The following is a 20,416-nucleotide window of genomic DNA, read 5'->3' on the forward strand; positions in this document are numbered from 1 at the left end:
TATAGCATTGTAAGTATAAGGAAATCAAAAGATTTATTTAAAAGGCATGTGTGATTATTTCATTTTTATTTTTTTATTTTTTATTTTTTATTTTTTGGCCCCTTTCTCTTTCTGGCCCCGCTCGCTCGGGCCCTGCTCGCTCTGGCCCGGCTAGGCCCCCTTTCTAGCTCAGGCCCCGCTCGCTCCGGCCCGCTCGCTCTGGCCCCGCTTGCTTCCGCCCGGCTTGCTCCAGCTTGCTCTTGGTCCCGCTCGCTCCGGCCCGGCCCTGCTCCTGGCTTGCTCTGGCCCCGCTCGCTCCGGCCCGGCCAGCTCTCGCTTGCTCCTGGCTCTGCTCGCTCCGGCCCCTTCTCGCTCTGGCCCACTCGCTCCGGCCTCGCTGGCTCTGGCTCGGCTCGCTCCCGCACGCTCCGGCCCCGCTCGCTCCGGCCACCACTCGGTTGGGCTCTGTTCACTTCAGCTCAGTTCGCTTCTTTCGCTCTCTGTCGCCGTCGCAGTCTCGTCTCTGCCACTTCCGGCTTGGTTGTGTATGTGGGATACCGAGGAATCGAACCCGGGTCTTTGTGCATGCTAGGCAAGCACTTTAACCTCTAGGCCAAACTCCCGGGCCCCATGTGTGATTATTTTAAATTTACAGGAACAAAACTATAATAAAATTTTAAAGTCAGTTCCTTAGATGCAGTAGTCACATTTCACATGCTCAATAGCCATACATGGCCAGTGGCTACCGTACTGAACAGAGCAGATACACATCATTTCCTTTTCAATGCAGAAAGCTCTCTCAGAGCAGTTATATAGCTTTCTCTCTCTGACTTTGCAATCTCCTTAATATCCCCTGACAGTGTTACATGTGTCCACAATGAGCAGATGAATGGGTTTTCTGAGTAGAAGGCTCTAAATTTATACTGTCTCACAACCCAGCTGGCACCCAGCTGCAAATAAAACCAAAATATACTGAAAATCACTCTCCCATCCACCAGCCGTACATATGGTTATAAGAGTTGGTCTCTGTCAACTTGCCTTCTTTATAAAGAAACGATTAAGAAATAACTGCACTGCTATTTATTGGTCTTAAAGGAGAGTAATTTTCTTGGGGGAAAATCTACAACATTGGTAGAATCCCAGAGAGGAACCCTGCAGGACTGGGGTAGTTATGATGTTCAAAAAATGTCATCGGGGCCGGGAGTTTGGCCTAGTGGTTAAAGTGCTTGCCTAGCATGCATGAAAACTCAGGTTCGATTCCTCGGTACCACATACATAGAAAAAAGCCAGAAATGGTGCTGAGGATCAAGCGGAAGAGCTCTAGCCTTGAGAAAGTCCAAGGACAGTGCTCAGGCCTTGAGCTCAAGCCCAGGAATGGCAAAAAAAAAAATGTCATTTCTAAGCCAGGCACCTGTGGCTCACACCTATAATCCTAGGTACTCAGGAGACTGAGATCTAAGGATGGAAGTTCAAAGCCAGCCAGGCAAGGAAGTCCATAAGACTTTTTTATTTTTTTTGTGCCAGTTCTGGGCTTGAAATCAGGGTCTAGACACTGTCCTTGAGCTTTGTCAGGACTACCCTTGAGTCACAGAATCACTTCCAGCTTTTTCTGTGAATGTGTTAACAAGGTGTTGAACCCAGAGCCACACTCTACTACTAGGCCCCCCCCATCAGACTTTGTTGTTGTTGTTGTCAGTCATGGGCTTGAACTCTAGGCCTGCCTGGGTGCTGTCCCTGAACCCTTCAGCTCAAGGCTACAACCCTACCTCTGGGCCTGGGCATTGTCCCTAAGCTCTTCAGCTCAAGGCTACCACCCTATCCCTTGAGCCACAGTGCCACGTTCCATTTTCTAAGGTTTTCTAGTGGTTAATTGGAGATAAGAGTCTCATGGACTTTAGGACTTCAGTGCTGAGCTGACTTTGAACCCACATCCTCAGACCTTGCCTCCTGGGTAGCTAGGATTACAGGTGTGAGCCAACACACCCAGCTCCCATCAGACTTTTATCTCCAATAAATTACTGAGACAAAGGGAGAAGTGGCACTGTGGCTCAAGTGGCAGAGTACTAGCCTTGAGCCAAAGAAGCTCAGGAACAGCGCCCAGGCCCAGAGTTCAAGTTCCAGGACTGGAATAACAACAACATACACTTCATTTCTACAGCTTGAGCAAGTGCTGAACTAAGTCCAATGAAGATGTAATACTCGCCCGTGGGACTCAAGTGATCACCAATCAGTGTTAGTCCCATAAATATAACAGCCAATAAGGCTGCAGGGTTTCCAAGTCCCCTTCTCTAGGATGGAGAGGTCCTCAGTCTGTGAGGGTTGGGGGCTGGCTTCAGCTTGAAAGGAGTCTTTTTAACTGTGGAAGCCAGTGTTTGTCAGCTTCTGTTTAGCTTGTTCCCATGGCAACGAGGTAAAGAGCTATGCCTGTTGGTTACAAGTGTCTGTCTCAGGTTGTCATGTAGAGTCAGAGGACATGATGGTTACACTAGCATGCACTGTGTGGACGAGGAAGAAATGAAAGAAATGAGGCTCTTCCTTTGGGTTATCCAAGGAGAAGCTGTTTCCTCTTGTGTAGGACCAGAAGGAGCAGTGCCTGGAATGCTTCCTGCTACAGGCCTGGATGACTGATTTGTCTTCTGGGTGAAGATGGAGACAGACATAGGACTTTTGGTGAGTACACAATCCAGACAGATATACTTAAGGATATACTGAAGCCAACTTCAGAACAGGTAGTCGGATGCTTAAAACTAACAAGGGCGTATCACATTTGAGATTGACTGTGACAGCCTACACTGTACTGGTAACACAACTAGTAATATGCAATCCAGTGTTTAACAGTGTGAGAATTGAGCACTCAATACGTTTGAATGAATGAACATAAATGTATAATATTGTATACAAACCTACCAATGCTACAAATTCTCCTTCTGAAATGACACAAGACACAGGAAAGGCAGACTTGCCCCCCCAATATATTATCATTTGTATCAATATTGCCCTAAAACAATACTCATCCAATTGACTACATTAAATATCAGAACTTTAAGAAAAAACAAAAGTTAAAAGGCAAATTATAACTTGCCTGGTAAAGGGGAAAGTATATGCAATAAGTGACAAAGACTTAATATCATGAGTCTATGAAGAGGTCTTAAAAATCAAGCAGGACATCTGTGGCTCATGCCTGTAATCCTAGCTACTCAGGAGGCTGAGATCTAAGGATCATGGTTGAAAGCCAGGTCAGGCAGAAAAATTAGTGAAACTTTATCTCCAATTAACCAGCAAAAAGCTGGAATTAAAGCTATGGCTTTGGTTGTAGAGCACTAGCCTTGAGCACAAAAGTATTCTTTTTTAAAGTCAAGCATGCTAATTCATGACTGTAATCCCAGCAGTTGGGTCAAAAGCAGGCAGATCATGAGGCTAGCCTGGGCTATATAAGAAAGTGAGTTCAAAGCTAGCCTAGGCTAGCTAGCGAGATAGTGTCTCCCTCTCTCTCTGTCTGTCTCTGTCTCTGTCTGTCTCTGTCTCTCTCTCTGTCTCTCTGTCTCTCTCTCTCTCTGTCTCTCTCTCTCTCTGTCTCTCTCTCTCTCTCTCTCTCTCTCTCTCCCTCTCTCTCTCTCTCTCTCTCTCTCTCTCTCTCTCTCTCTCTCTCTCTCTCTCTCTCTCTCTCTCTCTCAATAAAGAGTACCAGGAAAGAACAAGTGCACACTCATTATAAATAGCTCTCCTCCAATAATAGTAAAAGAAATGCACATAACAACAATGTGACACCATTTTCAACTATCAGATAGCAGTAGTCAGCTTTTTTATGATAATACCCAATATTCGCCACATTGTTCATACACTGTGGAAGACAAGCTGATAGCATGTGTCCCAGGATTAAAAGTGCATTCCTCTGTTCCCTCTACTGTAAAAAAAATTAAAGGAATTAATGAGCCAGGTACTGGCATTTCATGCTCATTATCTAGCAATTTAGGAAACTGATCATGGGATATGTGAAAGACAGTCTGGGCAGGAAAGTTCACAAGACCCCTTCTCAACCTATACATAAACATGGCAGTGCCTACCTCTCATTTCAGACTCAATGGGAAGCTGAGACTGAGAGATTCACAGCTTCAGGCCAACCAAAGACAGTAAAGTCCAAGGAGCTCCATCTCCGCAGAGGGACAACTGGGCTAGTGGCACATGCTTATGACTCCAGCAACAGTAGAAAATCTTAAAGTAGGTGGATCTCATCTCATGTGCACACCTGTACAAGAAATGAGACACTATCCTAAAAATAATTAGCAGAAGGAAAACATGGCTGGGTATGGCTCAAGGGATACAGTACCAGCCTAGCAAGCACAGACCCTGAATTCAAATCTTCAATATCACTTTAAAAAGTAAGAAGGAAGGAAGGAAATAGGAAGGAAGAAAGGAGGAAGGGAGGGAGGAAAGGAAGGAAGGAAAGAAGGAAGGAAGGAAAGAAGGAAGGAAGGAAGGGAATTAAGCAAGCAAGCAAAGAAAGAAACAAAGAAGAAAACAAAGGAAGAAAAATAATAAGAGCTGCAACTAATGATTTACATTTCATCTATAAAATTACATCAAAGAAAGAAGAGTAATTGAACTACATTGCAAATGTATGATAGATACTAAAAGTCGTTTTCTTAAAAGTCCTCTTAAAGATTATTGATTACCCATGGACAATTCATTTCATAAATTACCATATTACAGAATAATAAAATTCTCTGCTAAATCCATACAACACATCACTTAAATTTTGTAAAATTCTGCAGAACTAATCTATAATGACGATCTTCTCGTAGCTATGAATCATAATTTTAATAGACTTCTAGGCTTGCATCTTAATTGAAAGTGGTGGTTATAGCACAATAAAGCCCAATAAATGGTTTTAATTTAAAGAGTGGTTATAGAAAAATAAAGGGAAGGAAAGGGAAAAGGAAAGGAGGAAACAAGAGGCGAGGACGAGAAGAGAGAAGAGGAAGCAGATTCCCTGAATTAAGAAATTATAGTGTCGGCCGGGAGTTTGGCCTAGTGATTAAAGTGCTTGCCTAGCATGCATGAAGACCTGGGTTCAATTCCTCAGTACCACATACATAGAAAAAAGCCAGAAGTGGTGCTGAGGCTCAAGTGGTAGAGCTCTAGCCTTGAGAAAGTCCAAGGACAGTGCTCAGGCCCTGAGCTCAAGCCCAGGACTGGCAAAAAAAAAAAAAAAGAAATTATAGTGTCACAAATTCTTTGCCCATAGCTACCTCAGTTTTCTGGGATACTACAGGGGATTTTAACTGTTCTCTTTCCACAAAGCTGTGGCTTTAGCTATAGATCCTGGAAGTTTTGGTAAAGTTGAACACCCTTGCTATAAACAGTCCTCTTCTCACGTCTACAAGAAGACAGCCTAAAAGGATGCGCAGCATCCCAGTATCTGGATGAGGCAGAGCCCTAGCCAGCAGTTCACAGGCCCTCCACTAATGTGAAGGTTTTCCCCACAACTGTCACTTCCTTTGATTCTCCATTGCCTATAACAACACCTGGCCTGTTTAATTAAGACAAATAATTTATCCAATACATAAGATAATTTCATGAGTTGTACTATAATTTAAAATAATGTTTATAGTCATTTTTAAGTATAGTTTTAAGTGTTTGTATATGTGCTAAGTGGGTACATAATAATCCTATGCAGATTACCTAGAACTAGTTATTTGAAATCCAACAAATAAAAATCATGTTCCATATACCATTCTTGATCAAAAGGTTCCCACATTTGAAGAAAAATTGGAAAATTCTAGGTAGAAGCAAGCTGGTGAACTTGTCTCTCCAGCAACAGGATATCTGCTGAAACACTGCCCTGAGCTATCTGAAAATCAAATGACACTAGAGTTGACTCTGGAATTCTTACTCATATGCCCTCTATGTGCTTTGTGTGTTTATTTGTAGCAGGGTGGCTGTATGTAGCCCAGACTCATGTGGAATTCACCCTCCTCCTGCCTTGGTCTTCTGAATGTCAGGACAATGGAGAGCCCCACCACACGTGGCCCTCCTGGAAGCTTTGAAATATACCAGGATCATCCTAGTGCAGTAGAGTGCACCCAGTTAGGACTAGAGCTTGACTCAAATTTCCCAGGTTCAAATCCTGTCACTGCCACTTAACTACCTCAGACAAGTTTTTTGACCTGTGAGTCTCATCTTCCTTGTTTATAAGAAGTAGAAAATAATCACACTGATCTCAAAGTGGATTATTAGGTATATATATTTGGACTAATGTGTAATTGGTTTACATAATATTTCCACAAATGAAGAAATCACAAGAATGAATTGGGCAGACAGTAACACATTTAGGAACAACAAATCTTCACTTGTGGGAAAAGTTATCAGCCCTCTGCCATGGGAGATCAGCATAGCACACAGTTTGCAAGGAACGAATGAACAGCACTACCCCACATAGCCAGCTGCATTAACACAGGTGTTAGTTTAGAGCCTCCACTAAAGTACACTACGCATTTCCATTTCAATACTAGTTCCAGAGCACTGCCCATAAGCACCCCTTCTTACCTCCTGCTAGCCTCCGAATAGCCCAGCCCACACAATCTTATTTATAGCAAGTCTGTAAGGGTGTTAGTAATTCAGAAAATGCCTTTATTAGCAAGATTTAGCCAGTATACTTAGTCAACAAAATAAATCCCAAGAACAATATGTAGAATTCTTTTCACAATTTAAGTACATACAAAAGAAGTTATTCATCCAGTAACCCAAGAAGACAAGTTTCCAATAGCCACTGGATATAATGTTGGATAAACATATAGATTTTTCTTCCTGCGTACTTCATGTAAAATATTAATGAAAGAAAGAGAGCATTAACTGACTTAAACACCTTCATTTTTTATTGGCTATCACACAGGCTTTGAAACCTCTCACTCTAATGGAAATTAAATGCTCTGCATTTTAAGATGTTTTTCTACTCTGACCTTTAAACATTAAAATGACTAGAAGTGCCACCAAGCAGAAATGAGAAGGTTTCGCTGATCTGGTGCTATATTTCAGACCTGTGATTATCAGTAAAAAATGCTTCACCTTCAAGGTCAGAAAACACAAGACATCCTGAGAACAGTGAGCATGGAAAACAGGACTGAACCACAAAGGGGCCTCGGGTCAACAGGGAAAGGAGAGAAACCCCAAATGGAGAGTGTCTGGGCTACTTTCTATCCATGAAACCTGAGCCTCTGACTTGATATCTCCATAATTCTCATTGGTACCTGATCTAAGATCACAAGAGAGGCTTTCTGAATACCAACACAACGTGTCTCAACTGTAAACCAAACAAAACAGCTGATGGCTCATACCTGTAATCCTGGCTACTCAGGAGGTTGAGATCTAAGGATTATGGTTAAAAGCCAGTCTGAGTTGGAAAGCCTGTGAGATTCTGAACCAGAAAACTGGAAGTAGAGCTGTAGTTCAAGGAATACAGTACTGGCTTGGAGAATTAAAAACAAAAAAACTCAGGAATAGTGCCCAGGCCCTGAGTTCAAGACCCAGGACTGGCATACACAAAAAAGAACAAATCAGTGAGCAAGATTGGGACAGGAAGCAAGAGTGTCCAACTTTTAATTCTGTCAAGTAAGGTTTTTTAAAACATTAAATCGAAACATCGAGCAAGGATCAAGACTCCCTTATTTCTGAAAGCTCTCCAGGTATTCTTTTGGGAAGCCAAGGCTGAGAACCATCTAGTCAGTGGGCAGATATTAGGGGTCATCTTGTCTACGCCCAGGTTTCCTATTGCTACCTCTAAAGCCCTTAACATAAACTGATTCAGACACTACCTCTAATGAGCTTGGGGTAGCTAAGAATTGTGAGTGATTTCCTAGGTGATGGCTTGGACATCTGACACTGATATCTCACTTGGCTGGAAGGAATACAGGACTGTCTCGGTTTCCAATGCACACACATACAGTTAACACAGTGGCCCAAGAGCACCTACCCAGCGGTGGAGTCAGGATTTACATGGAGCTCTTGCAATTCCAAAGCCTACCAAGAAATCCCTCAGCAACCCTCAACTGCCTCCCATAATGGCAACTTCTTTAACCTACTTAACTTCCTTTTCCAAAGAAAGTGGGGTTGGCCTTAGAGACTCCCATGGTCCAGCATTCCCTAGGACCATGAAAAAGGAGAAGGGGTCAAAAGTAAAGACACAGAAGTGAGCCAGAGACAAAAGAAAGCAAAAGACAGGAAAGCAGTGGCATTAGGCACAGAGGCAATGGGAAAAAATAAAATGTTCTTTGTGATACCCCTACACACACACTTCCTCCTCCCTCACCACTGCTAGCTCAGACTCCCCTGGGCTGTCTCCTGGCTGTTTTAAAAGTTCATCCTCATCTGAGTTGAGTAGAAGGTAACTTTATATTGTATTGAGTTTTTCTCCTAAATCTCATCTCAAAATGCCCTGAGGACTTAAGGGAAAACCAGCATGGAAATAAAAGTACAGAGAGAAGGGAGAGGGGAGGGATTAAAACACCCCAGAATGACAAGCTTTGGAGTTTTCACTTTAAATTGGGAAAGGGAATGAATGATAATCATCACATGAAGTCATCCCAAGAAAAGGTATCTACCAAAGAAAGAAGGAAAACGAACCAGGAGATGAGATAGGCAAAGGGAGCAGAATGGCCTGGATCTAGCTAACTGGTATTCATGGCTGCTCTTTCACTTTCTTCCTTAATTTGAGGAAAATTCACAACCAAGTGCACAGCAATACTGTCTACTGTACTTAGTGAAATTAATGAATTAACAATTTCCATGAAGCACCAAGGAAGCGGTAAATGTCTTAGAAGAAACACTCATGGGGACAATCAGCAAGAAAAAGCCAGAATTCAATGGAAGCTTCCAGAACAGTAAAAATCATCTGTTTCCTTTCCTACAAAAGGCCTTTTGAGGAATAAATCACCAACCATCACCTATCTGACGACCCATTTTACAAAGCATTGATCAATGCTTCCATGCCTTAGGCCCTTCGAAAATAATGTCTGCAGTATTGTTGTTGACCCAATCTGCTTTTAAAGATGGAGGCAAGTTCTATGTCTCCAGGTCTTCAGGGTTTACAAACTGTTCAAGAAGGAGGAGGAGAAGGAGGAGGAGGGGGCAGGAGAGAGGAGGAGGAAGAAGAGGAGGACAAGGAGGAGGGGGAGAAAGAGGAGGAGGAAGCTCATGTCTTTAATCCTAGCTACTCAGGTACCACATACATAGAAAAAAGCTGGAAGTGGTGCTGAGGCTCAAGTGGTAGAGTGCTAGCCTTGAGAAAGTCCAAGGACAGTGCTCAGGCCCTGAGTTCAAGCCCCAGCACTGGCAATATACATATATATATATATATACACATATATTATCTTTAGTTGTACAAAGGAGCCACTATTCAACAAAGCACTTTATGAATATAATGCATCTTGAGCCATGTAGCCTCGGCAGCTCAGTGGCAGAAGTGAGCTTAGTGAAGACTGTGAGGATTCTATAGGAATCTGGTTTGTTCCTCCACCAGGGGCTGTAATGTAGGGGTGGGGGGATGGGCCCATCTAATAGGGTTCGGGAGCTAGAAGCACTCATCTAATACCTGGCTACATGAAAGCAATGGTTAATAAAAGAGTTACTGCCAAAATGAAGAGGTAGCAGCTTCCTGAGAGGTGCTGGATTCTTTGCAATTCTACCTGGAAGAAAGTCTCCACAGGAGCTAATCCCTTGAAGGTGGAGTGGGGCTGGAGGCCCAAAGGAAGAGGATCTCAGGGCAGAAAGCAAAGAGAACCTTCCCTGAATTTCAGGGGATCCTGTCCTGGGGGGGGGTGTTGCCCCCAGCTTTAGCAAAGAGATGGTGTGTGACCAGCCCCCCATTTGTATTCTAAGAGATATGGAGTTATACAATTTAGATCAAAAGCCACTGAAAACAGAGGTGCCAAATGGAAAGCTCAGGTGTCAAGACCACCAACCCCACTGTGCACAGTCACATCATGTCACCATATGGCCTGTGCATGCAGGAAGCAGACATTGGTGCCTGTAGGACCCCTCTTCTCCCACAGCCATTTTGAAAGCCAGCCAAGCAACACTCAAAGCCTACCAGAAAGGAGAACGGCAGGTGTGTTGGGACAGTAGGATTCTGGATCCTTCTCCCTCTCCCCTTCTTCTCTGCACAACATGGTTTTAGTCTATGTACCACCACAAATATATATATATATACACGTATAATAAAATATTAATTGTGTTACTAGAGTGAAAAAGGAAGGCTCATTACGGTAGTCATTTTTCATTCCTAGACTGCTATGGTAATGAATATTTTTGCTTCAAGTGCTGGAATGGTTCAAAGGAGCGGCACGTATGGGTGATAATAAATTTCCCTACTCCAAGAAACCATTAACCTTCTTGTCGCAGGCTAGGCTCAGTCTATTGACAGAGCCTTCTTTCAACATAGGACTCATCCTTCCTAGTACGTATAAGAAACCATTCTGGTGTGCTGCAGGGCAACACACAAGAAAAGATGGCACCAGAAGATATTGAATCTTGAGATACTGCATGACTTGGCTGCCTGTAGTTCCATTTTGATTTCTGATCCTCAAAGTCAACATGGTAATGTTTATAGCTCAAAAAAATGTTGATTATTGAGCCAGGCACTGGTAGCTCACACCTGTAATCCTAGCCACTTAGGAGGCTGAGATTTGAGTATAGCAGTTCAAAGCCAGCCCAGGAAGGAAAGTCCATGAGAATCTTATTCTCCAATTAACTGCTAGAAAACCAGAAATTATGCTGTAGCTCAAGTGGTAGAGCACTAGCCTTGAGATGAAGAGCTCAGGGACAACCCCCTGGCCCAAAGTTCAAGCCCTATGACCAACCAAAAAAAAAACATTGTGACAGTTAAGTGTAACTATGCCATAGTACTGGAAACTTTATGTAACTACTTAACCTCAACAAAACAAAGTGCTGATTGTCTTGTAATCTCTTTTCTTACCTACTGACACACTGCTACAAATTTTAAATTTTTGGTTAGATCCTTTGGCATTGATACACTTATGCAATGTATTTATATTAATATTTTGATGATACTTATGTTCACTTCTTATTCTTCTAATCTGGATTGAAAGATCCATGAGGGCAAAAAGATTTATTCTGTTTACCACTATTTTCTTCATTTCTATGACCAAGGACAGCTCTTAAATAAATGATATAAAACCAAAATATGTCCTAGGTTGTTATTTTTCTGAGTTTATCTTTTTATCTTTTGAAATAACTTCTATTTTTCACTATTATTACAAACATCCTAGACAGTTTTTGTTGAACCTACTGTTATGTATCATGACCTTCATCTTTTTTTTCTTTATATTATTTCTCTTTTTCTCTGAATTGTCTAGACCTATCTGACTTTAAATGAAGGTTTTATTAAAACTCCTCCACTGAATAAATCCTTTTTAAGTGCTTCTCTCAGCATCTAACCTTCTCATGTGTACAAGAGATTTAAAGAATCCATATGACTCATCCTGAGATTCTGCAAATGTGAACTTCATTTAAAAACCAATGCTGCAGGACACATCAGAGAACTGACAAAAAGGAGCTATGTTCAAAATAATTCTCACTAATTTCTGTTCCTTGGGGACATGAACCTGGAAATACAACTCCCATTGAAAAGAAAAGGCCTACATCAGTGGTTTTCATCGGATCTGTTTCCATTGTAGACCCCTTGGAAAGCAAAGGAAATGTTATAGAAAAACACAGCTATGGCACATAATAAAATGTGATTATATAACTTCAAGAATCTGTATGCACAGAGTTTTTCAAAGCACAGATGCTGGGAGCCAGTGGTTCCCACCTGTATCCTAGCTACTCAAGAGATACAGATCAGGACTCTGGTTCCTGTTTAGCCTTGGCTAGTTTATGAGATTCCATCTCAACAGAAAAAGCTAGGTGTGGTAACACACACCTGTCATCCCAATTAAAACATTAAACATAAATAGAAGGACTTTGATCCAGGCTGACCTGGGCAAAAGTGACACTGTTTCAAGACAATCAAAATAAGAAGTTCTGGAGGTGTGACTCACCAAGCGAAGTGTTTGCTTGGCTGGCATGAATCCGGAGTTCAAACCCCAGTACCATAAAAAATAAATAAAAATAAAACAATATGGACTGTAATTCATTAGTGAATTATGACATTAACTTAATGGGAATGACCAGTTTGAAAAATAAAAAGGGAAATGGGGTAGGAGAAAGAGAGGCAATGATAAATATGATTTCCTGACCTGTGTGCGTGTTCCTCTGTGTGTGTGTGTGTGTGTGTGTGTGTGTGTGTGTGTGTGTGTGAAAGGGAATTCCTTTCATACATGGCCATCAAAATAACTTTGAAAAGACTAAACCCTGCCATTTCACAGTACACTGAAGCAAAGGATGAAGGATAAAATGACCTGGGCTTCTTACTCAGATACTCCCAGAAAGAATATTGTCTTCCATGTCGATTGTAGCCTGAAAAAGAGTATGTGCCAGAATGTAAGTGGGAAACAGAATTTGCGTTTGATGTTCTCTAAGAACACAAGCTCTGTTGGCCCACAGTGCAAGGGGCCTTAGCTGATAACCCCCAGCCAAAGGCCACCAATTCAAATGCCACAGGAGCCAGTTGGTGGCACAAGGGAGAGAAACACACTCTGAAGGGTGGGATCTGTGACCACATGGAGTACTCTAAGGAGCACAGCTGTCCCTCCACTCCAGCCAGCTGTTCCCAGAAAGGAATGCAAGTGCCACAAGCCAGGGTGCCTGGTTTTCAAAGGCAACTCACTGGTCTAGATGATTTCCATATGAAGCCACCTTTTTAGAAAAGACCAAACGAAATGTTCATGCAACATTGTGATGTCAACTAAAACATGTCTGTTGGATACAGTTTCCAGCCCGAGATTGAGGACAGAGATGTGACCTGGTTTGTGAGTTAGACAAATCCAAGCTGGGTCTATAATCCTAGCTACTCAGGAAGGCTGAGATCTGAGGACTGTATGTTCAAAGCCAGCTGGGGAAGAAAAGTTGGTGAGGCTCTTCTATCTAATTAAGTATCAAAAACATCTGGAGGTGGGTCTGTGGCTCAAATGGCAGAGCACTGACCCTGAACACAAAACTTAAGGTTCTGAGTTCAAGCCCTGGGACAAGAAAAAAGGAAGGGGAAGGGAAGGGAGAGGAAGGAAGAGGGGAAATGAGATGGGAAGGGAGATGTAAAGGGAAGGAGGAAGGAGGGAAAAGAGGAGGGAAGAGGAAGGGAAGGCAGGGAAGGGAAGGAAAAATGAAGGAAGGATTGGGGTGGAGTGCAGAAGGAGACAGGGAACTTCAAAAATCATCCAGATGAGAGATTTCACCCTGAAATAAAAGGCTTGGGGGTGGTGAGGGGAGTGAACCTAGGAAATATAGAGTCAGAAGTGGCAGGACCTATTAGATGCTCAAGATAAAACAGGAACAAGTTGAAATGACTCTGGTTTCTGGCTTGGGTAGACAAGCAGACAAAGGTTCCATTCACAAAGACTGTGAGGACCAGTCCTCACAGAAAGACCCAGACCGGAGTTCAATTCCTCAGTACCACAGAAAAGCCAGAAGTGATATCATTCAAGTGGCAGAGCACTAGCCTTGAGGAAAAAGTTCAAGGACAGTGCTTAGGCCCTGAGTTCAAGCCCCAGGACTGGCTAAAAAAAAAAAAAAAGATGTCATTATTGAAGAAGACAAGAAGTCTAAGACTACCAGGGTACCAGTGGCTCACCTCTATAATCCTAGCTACTGAGGAAGCTGAGATCTGAAGATCACAATTGAAAACCACTCTAGGCAGGTACATCTGAGTCTCTTATCTACAATTCACCACCAGAAATCTAGAAGTGAAAATGTAGCTCAAGTGATAGAACACTAGGCTAAGTGAAAAATACTAAGAGAAACCACAACATCATGAGTTCAAGCTCCAGTACCAGCATCAAGAGGAAAAAAAGACTAATAGCTGGAAGACACTCACATTGAAGAGTTGAAGAAAGTACACAAAAACCATGTGTCATTGGTCTTAGAGATATAACTATAACTACATAGACATAAAAATCTACAATGGGATATATACACTATAGACATAATGTTATATAGATCAATATGAATGGATGACATATAAACTCTCAGCTTAATTTTAATTATGTTCTAATATTTAAGTGCCAGTGGTTGCATATAGAGATTCCCTTCTTGAATATTTGTTTGTTAAACGTATTTGAAATATGATGTAAAAAATCCGTGCTAATAAAATCTTTTAAAATAAAAAAAACCATGTTGAGATGAATTATGTGGCCACAAGCAGACTAGAATGCTTAAAGAGAATCATTCTGAAGACCATCTGGGGACATAGGCAGTGATGCGAATGAATCTGAGGATCCTGCAAAGCTGAGCCAGTTTGGATTATTTGGTTTCAGGAATGCTGGAAGGGAAAACAACACTGCACTGAATGACCCACTATACTTTTCTCTATTGAGCTTGTGTGGTATGTGTTAAGGTAAAGACAGTTACTTATTTGTGGGACCATCCCCATGCTAAGGAAGTGCTGGCTGAAGAAAGACCAGGAAACTGAGATGTACATTGGGGTAAGGCTAGAAAGAGAGAAAAAAGGAAGCATGATGAAATGATATTTCAGAAAATTCCTTAAGGTGTGACCATTGGAGGAAAGTGGCTGAAGAGAAGAGAAAACAGAGGACTCATTATAGCTGGGCTCACACCTGTAGTCCTAGCTACTCAAGAAAATGACAAGTGTTAGCCGAGGGTGGTGGCTCAGGTCTGTAATCCTAGCTACTCAGGAGGCTGAGATCTGAGGATCACGGTTCAAACCCTGGGCACTAAAGAACCTGAGACTCTTATCTCCAATTAACTACCAGAAAATCGGACAGAAAATCGGAAGTGAAGCTATGGCTCAAGGGGTAGGGCGGTAGCTTGAGCTGAAGAGCTCAGGGACAGTGCACAGGCCCAGAGTTCAAAGACAGACAGACAGACAGAAAGAAAGAGGGAGGGAGGAAGAGACAGAGAGAAAGAGAGAGAGAGAGAGAGAGAGAGAGAGAGAGAGAGAGAGAGAGAGAGAGAGAGAGAGAGAAGAGAAAGAAAGAAAGAAAGAAAGAAAGAAAGAAAGAAAGAAAGAAAATGACAAGTGTTCAGGACAAATTAATAATTCACCGAGCTCAGAAGACAAATTCAAGAACATACCCACACATGTCAAAAAAATTTTTTTTGCCAGTTCTGGGCTTGGGCTCAGGAGCTAGCACTCTGCCACTTGAGCCTCAGCACCACTTCCGGCTTTTTTCTATGTATGTGGTACTGAGGAATCAAACCTGGGTCTTTGTGCATGCTAGGCAAACACTCTACAAGTAGGCCAAACTCCCAGCCCCACACATGTCAAATTTTATTCAAATGTGGCCTCCATGTAACTCAGACCTATGTAGTTTTTGTATGTTTTTATTTTTCAACTTGAAACAAGAACAAAACACGATTGATTCTATCTCTATGTGTAATTGTGAAGGAGTCCATAAAAAAAAGTTTAACTCCAAATGGATCGAAGAACTCAAAGTAAGACTTGCAACTTCAAATCTACTACAAGTTGCAGACATAGGTAATTGTTTTCTGAATCCAAAAGCAATAGGAAGCAATAAGCAAGAGAGATAGCTGCATACCCATATTTATTGGAAAGAGGGACAGAAGAGACGGAGGAAGGAAAGAAGGAGGAAAGGAGAAAAGGGAGGGTGGAAGGGAAGAGAAAGGGAAATCAGTGTTGCTAAAAGCTGAAACAAAAAGGCAAGATTGTGTGGATTTCTCGTGGCCAAAGTGACCGCTCTCACATAGCCCCATGCATTGTGCATCATTCTTCAGATAATACTGAAGGCATGGCAGGTGAAAAATGCCTCTGTAATGCTGACATGCACCTATCAGGTAAAACTGTTTTATGTCACCTTTAGGCTTGAGGTTCAGCTCACAGGGCAGAGGAGAAACAGAATTGCCATGGATAGAAGCCTAGGCCTTGGGTTCAAGGGACAGATCCAACATGGTGCTGTGTGATCCCCTCTGAAGCCTGGCAGTCCCATCTGTAAATTAGGGCAAGATCAGGCACCTAGCATGGTTTCAGAAATGTAGTAAGGGCTGACAGGAAAAGGAGAAACTATTAGTGTTACTTAAATGTCACAGAGTTGTTTAGTTACAGATATTCTACAGTTCTAAGGCAATTTGAATAAGGCAATTTAACTTTTTCCCACATTTCTTCACTGTGTGATGTGGGTAAGAAATTATTTCAGAAGCAAAATGTCAACTTCTCTTTTTTAAAAAATCTTGTTGCTGATGCCCGATTCTCTCAGGACTGCTCTGGTTTAAAAACAAAAAAAAATCAATAGCTCAGAAAGTCCTGAAGAATTCTCAGCACTGTCCAAAAACCATGAGACCCACACACACTCAGTGTTTGGTCTTCCAGGCAAGTTCTTATCAGAAGGGAACCCAGCAAGCCACCTCCACTGTGACCCAGAGTGAGTGGATGCTGAATTTGACAGTCCAATCCCATAAGGAATCAAATGAAATGAATCTCTTTAACGTTTCTTTTCTGTGCCTGAATACTTCCTCTTCCATCTTCCAGTCCCTGTTTCCCTGAAATTGTGACTTTGCATACATTCCTTGAATGCACACCTGGTGCCATTTTGAAATCTCATCTAGAACAAGTCTTCCTTAGCACATCTGGCATGCTCTGTACATATCTGATCGCTATCCACTTGCAGAAACCCTTGGCCCTTAATGATATGCTGTGAGCTGAAAGGCCACGAGCTAATAAGACTGTCCTCAACATGGTTTCTTTTCTATTGAGACTAAATTCAGAACGGATTCTTAAGCATCTTTCTTAAAGATGACTTGAGATAATTAACTGGTGAGGAATCAAAAGCTGATTTCCTATCAAATGAATGGACTTAGTTCCTTTCCATCAAGTGTTGATTTCCCACACGCATACTGCAGTTAAAAGCTGAGCCCACAGGTAGACGAGCCACAGCAGAGAAGCTAAACTACTACAAGGATGACCAGAAGAGGATCACACCTTTCCTTCTTTGGCTTTGGAATTCTGAATTAACAACACCTTGATGAAAATCTGGAACCATTTCCAAGGTGTGGGAAGGGATTTTTTTTTATTAAGAGCAAGGTGGGCTCAGGTAACTCAGAAGAGATCTACCACCAAGATAAAAGCTGGAGAAGGAAGGAAACAGATGGTCAGGGGGCAATGGGCAGATCCAGGGGGCTTCAGACCTAGGGGCCTCGGATGGCATTCCACTGTGGGAGATGCCTATTTGTGGGCGAGGATGTTCATTCCACCAGATGGCCAGCTTGCTTTCCTGGGTCTCTACCACCAGATAAATCTGGCAGTACATAAGAATTGTATCTTATCTGAACACAGAGAGCTAAGAAGGGGGGAATAAACTGCATCTACCCTTGGGATTCATGGAAGTAAAATTGTGAAAGCTAAAGATGCTTGAATTGTTGTCTAATAGCTTTCTTTGATGACATGACAATAAGCTTACAAAATTTAGAATAGAGAAGAAAAAATGTTCTTTGCCCATTCCTCCCACAAAAGAAAATCTTAGGACATCATAAATGCTAACTGAGGCTGAAGAAGCTGGAAAATCCTAACAGAACAATTAAGAGACATAATTGAGTACTAAATCTTTTACTCAGAACTACACACAAAACACAAAAGATGAAAGAATGAGAAGCAAAAAAGTCAATCCTGTCAATGATGGATTAGCTTGTTGGAAATCTGGGTGGGTTTTTTAAATTAATTTCTCCTAATTATGCTATGAATAGAATAGTAAGTAATAATCCAATAGCAGGTCCAATGCAGCTCTATCCATGGGGAAAGACTTTGTTTAGTTGTTTGTTTTCACCTTCTGATCCATCACTTTCCAATGCATGGTTCTACAGCTCATGCCATCTGCCACTCTCCATGTGAGGTTCCTCGCACCAAACTAGTCTAATTCTTGCAGGGATAAGGCTGCATACCATTGAGCATATATTCAGATGTCCCAACAACAGCTTACAGAAATTGCTGTCAACATTTCTAAACTTCTAGGCCCTATACATAGCATACTTAGCTCACTGCACTGTTTATTTATTACCAGCTATCTGGACAGGTAACACCAGTTTAGAGTGGATATGGGACTAATGCTCCCTTCCCTCTCAATCCTCTCCCTCTCCAAGTACCAGGGATCAAATGCATTCTGAAAACATTCCCTACCACTGAGCCCTAGCCCCTCAAGTTACTACTAAATAGCTAATTACCAAATTGGAAATTGCAATGTTCAAACCACATAAAAATCTGTATGGCTGAGACATTAATAGAAGCAAGCTGTGAGTGATATTTCTCCTTTAAAAACTTATTTATGTTACCAGGTGCTATGGCTCACGCCTATAATCCTAGCAAGTCAGGAGGCTGAGATCTGAGGATTGTAGTTCAAAGCCAGCCCAGACACTAAAGACCGAGAGACTCATATCTCCAATTAACCACTAGAAAACCTGAAGTGGTGCTGGTGGCTCCAGGGGTAGGGCAATAGCCTTGAGCTGAAGAGCTCAGGGACAGCACCAGGCCCAGAGTTCAAGCCCCATGACCAACAACAACAAAAAAAAGAGGCATGGGGTGCCGGTAGCTCACAACTATAATCCTACCTACTCAGAAGGCTGACATCTGAGGAACGTGGTTCAAAACTAGCCTGGGCACTAAAGTTCATAAGACTCTTATCTCCAATTAATCACCGGAAAACCAGAAGTGGTGCTGTGTCTTAAATGGGAGAGTGTTAGCACTCAAGTGGCTAGTGCTAGCCTTGAGGTAAAGAACTGAGGAACAACCCCTGGGCCCAGAGTTCAATCCCTTCAACTGATGAGAGAGAGACAGAGACAGAGAGACAGAGACAGAGTGGGGGGCAACAGGGATTTTCTTCATAAGGTAGTGGTCATGTGTTGTATCTCCTCAGGAATTTTGGCTACATAGGGATATACAATTAAAAAGCTCAGGAATATACTAAGATTTTTGTCTTTCATTGTGTATAAAACTTACCTCAAAATAAAGAGCCACAAACAAATACCCAGCCCTAACCACTGACGTGAAACTTAAATGTTAAGGACTAAGCATACTGATATCTACTACTTCCTTTGACCATGTCAAAAAGATGAGGCCTGGGAATGTGACAGTGGTGGAATGCATGTACAAGAGCCTAGGTTCAACACCACACACACACATACACACACACATACACACACACACACACACACACACACACACACACACACACGATGAACTGATAGATGGAGGGACTGATAGACATGATTATGTAAATGGAATAGGATGTTAATTGTACCATCCAGCTGGCAGGTATATGAATCTTGACTGTATAGTTCTCTCAACTCATCTAGATGATTAAAAATCCAATGAAATCTAGGAAGGGGCTGACTGGTGGAGCTGAAATTATATTTGCATTATAGTCAAATGTACTTTCACATCCTAGCTCCATCGCTTCACAGCAACATGCCTTTAGGCAAGTCGGATTCTTAACTGCCCTCTCCATTTCCATTTTCTCCAAGGAAAACAGGCAAATCTATCTTAATAGTGTTGTCATGGGTACTAAATAAGATAAAATTCTCCATCCAGAGACTAACACAATAGTAGCTGTTTCAGAAAAGTAAGTCTTTCTTAGTAGAAATCTACCCATCTACAAACTAGGACAAATCTCCAGGAAGACAGAAAAGAAAACTCCTGTGAATTTTTTTTCTCTTGCTCCTTCTCAAGGGAAATTAAAAGCAATTAGCTTTACTATTTTTATAAGTCAGTGGATACTGACCTTCTATCAGTAGGACACTTGATGTTCCATGTCCGAGGAAAACTGGCTGTTGACTCCATTGTTGCTTCTTCACACTGTCTCCCAGTGGTCAGCACCACTGTTCATGAGAGCTGGCCAGCAGTGGCCACATGGCCACAGCACAAGGAGAAACTGGGAATGTTGACAGAATTGTGAGTAGCACACAGGAGTCGGGACCCCCAGTCACTTGCCCAGATGTGCAGGAAGAAAGCCAACCAGACAGACTCCAGGGTCTGTAAAATCATCTAACAGGCTGTGAGAGGCGGGCAGTCATGAGACTCTTTTGGCTTTTAGCATAATTAGACAAGCCCAGCGACACCCTCGAGATCATAAATAAAAGCCTCCAATTGAGAATAATAGTGTGATTCAATTGAGAGCTGTCTAATAGGCCACCATGTGGATTTCACATCTCTAATTTGAAAGGTAGAAGAAAGGAGGCTATTGATAACAACTCCCAATGAGAAGACGGTATTGACATCCAAACATGAGGGAAAAATTATACCTTTCAGTGCTGGAAAACAAAACCAATGCTCCTCTGAGAGAATAAGGTCTGGCCTCTGAAAGGGTTC

General features: G+C 42.2%; 1 protein-coding gene across 2 annotated transcripts in view; it reads right to left on the reverse strand.

The window, feature by feature from the left end:
* Positions 1-20,038, reverse strand: part of Kiaa1549l (KIAA1549 like) — a 216,710-nt gene extending 196,672 nt beyond the window's left edge. For both annotated transcript variants that reach the window (XM_090347909.1, XM_090347908.1), the window contains exon 1: positions 19,830-20,038. The gene's annotated coding sequence lies outside the window, so the exon portion shown is untranslated. The remainder of the gene's footprint in view (positions 1-19,829) is intronic.
* Between the last annotated feature and the right edge of the window lie 378 nt (positions 20,039-20,416).

This window comes from Megascapheus bottae, chromosome 16 (assembly GCF_031878675.1).
Source record: "Megascapheus bottae isolate mThoBot1 chromosome 16, mThoBot2.hap1, whole genome shotgun sequence".
Taxonomy (NCBI): domain Eukaryota; kingdom Metazoa; phylum Chordata; class Mammalia; order Rodentia; family Geomyidae; genus Megascapheus; species Megascapheus bottae.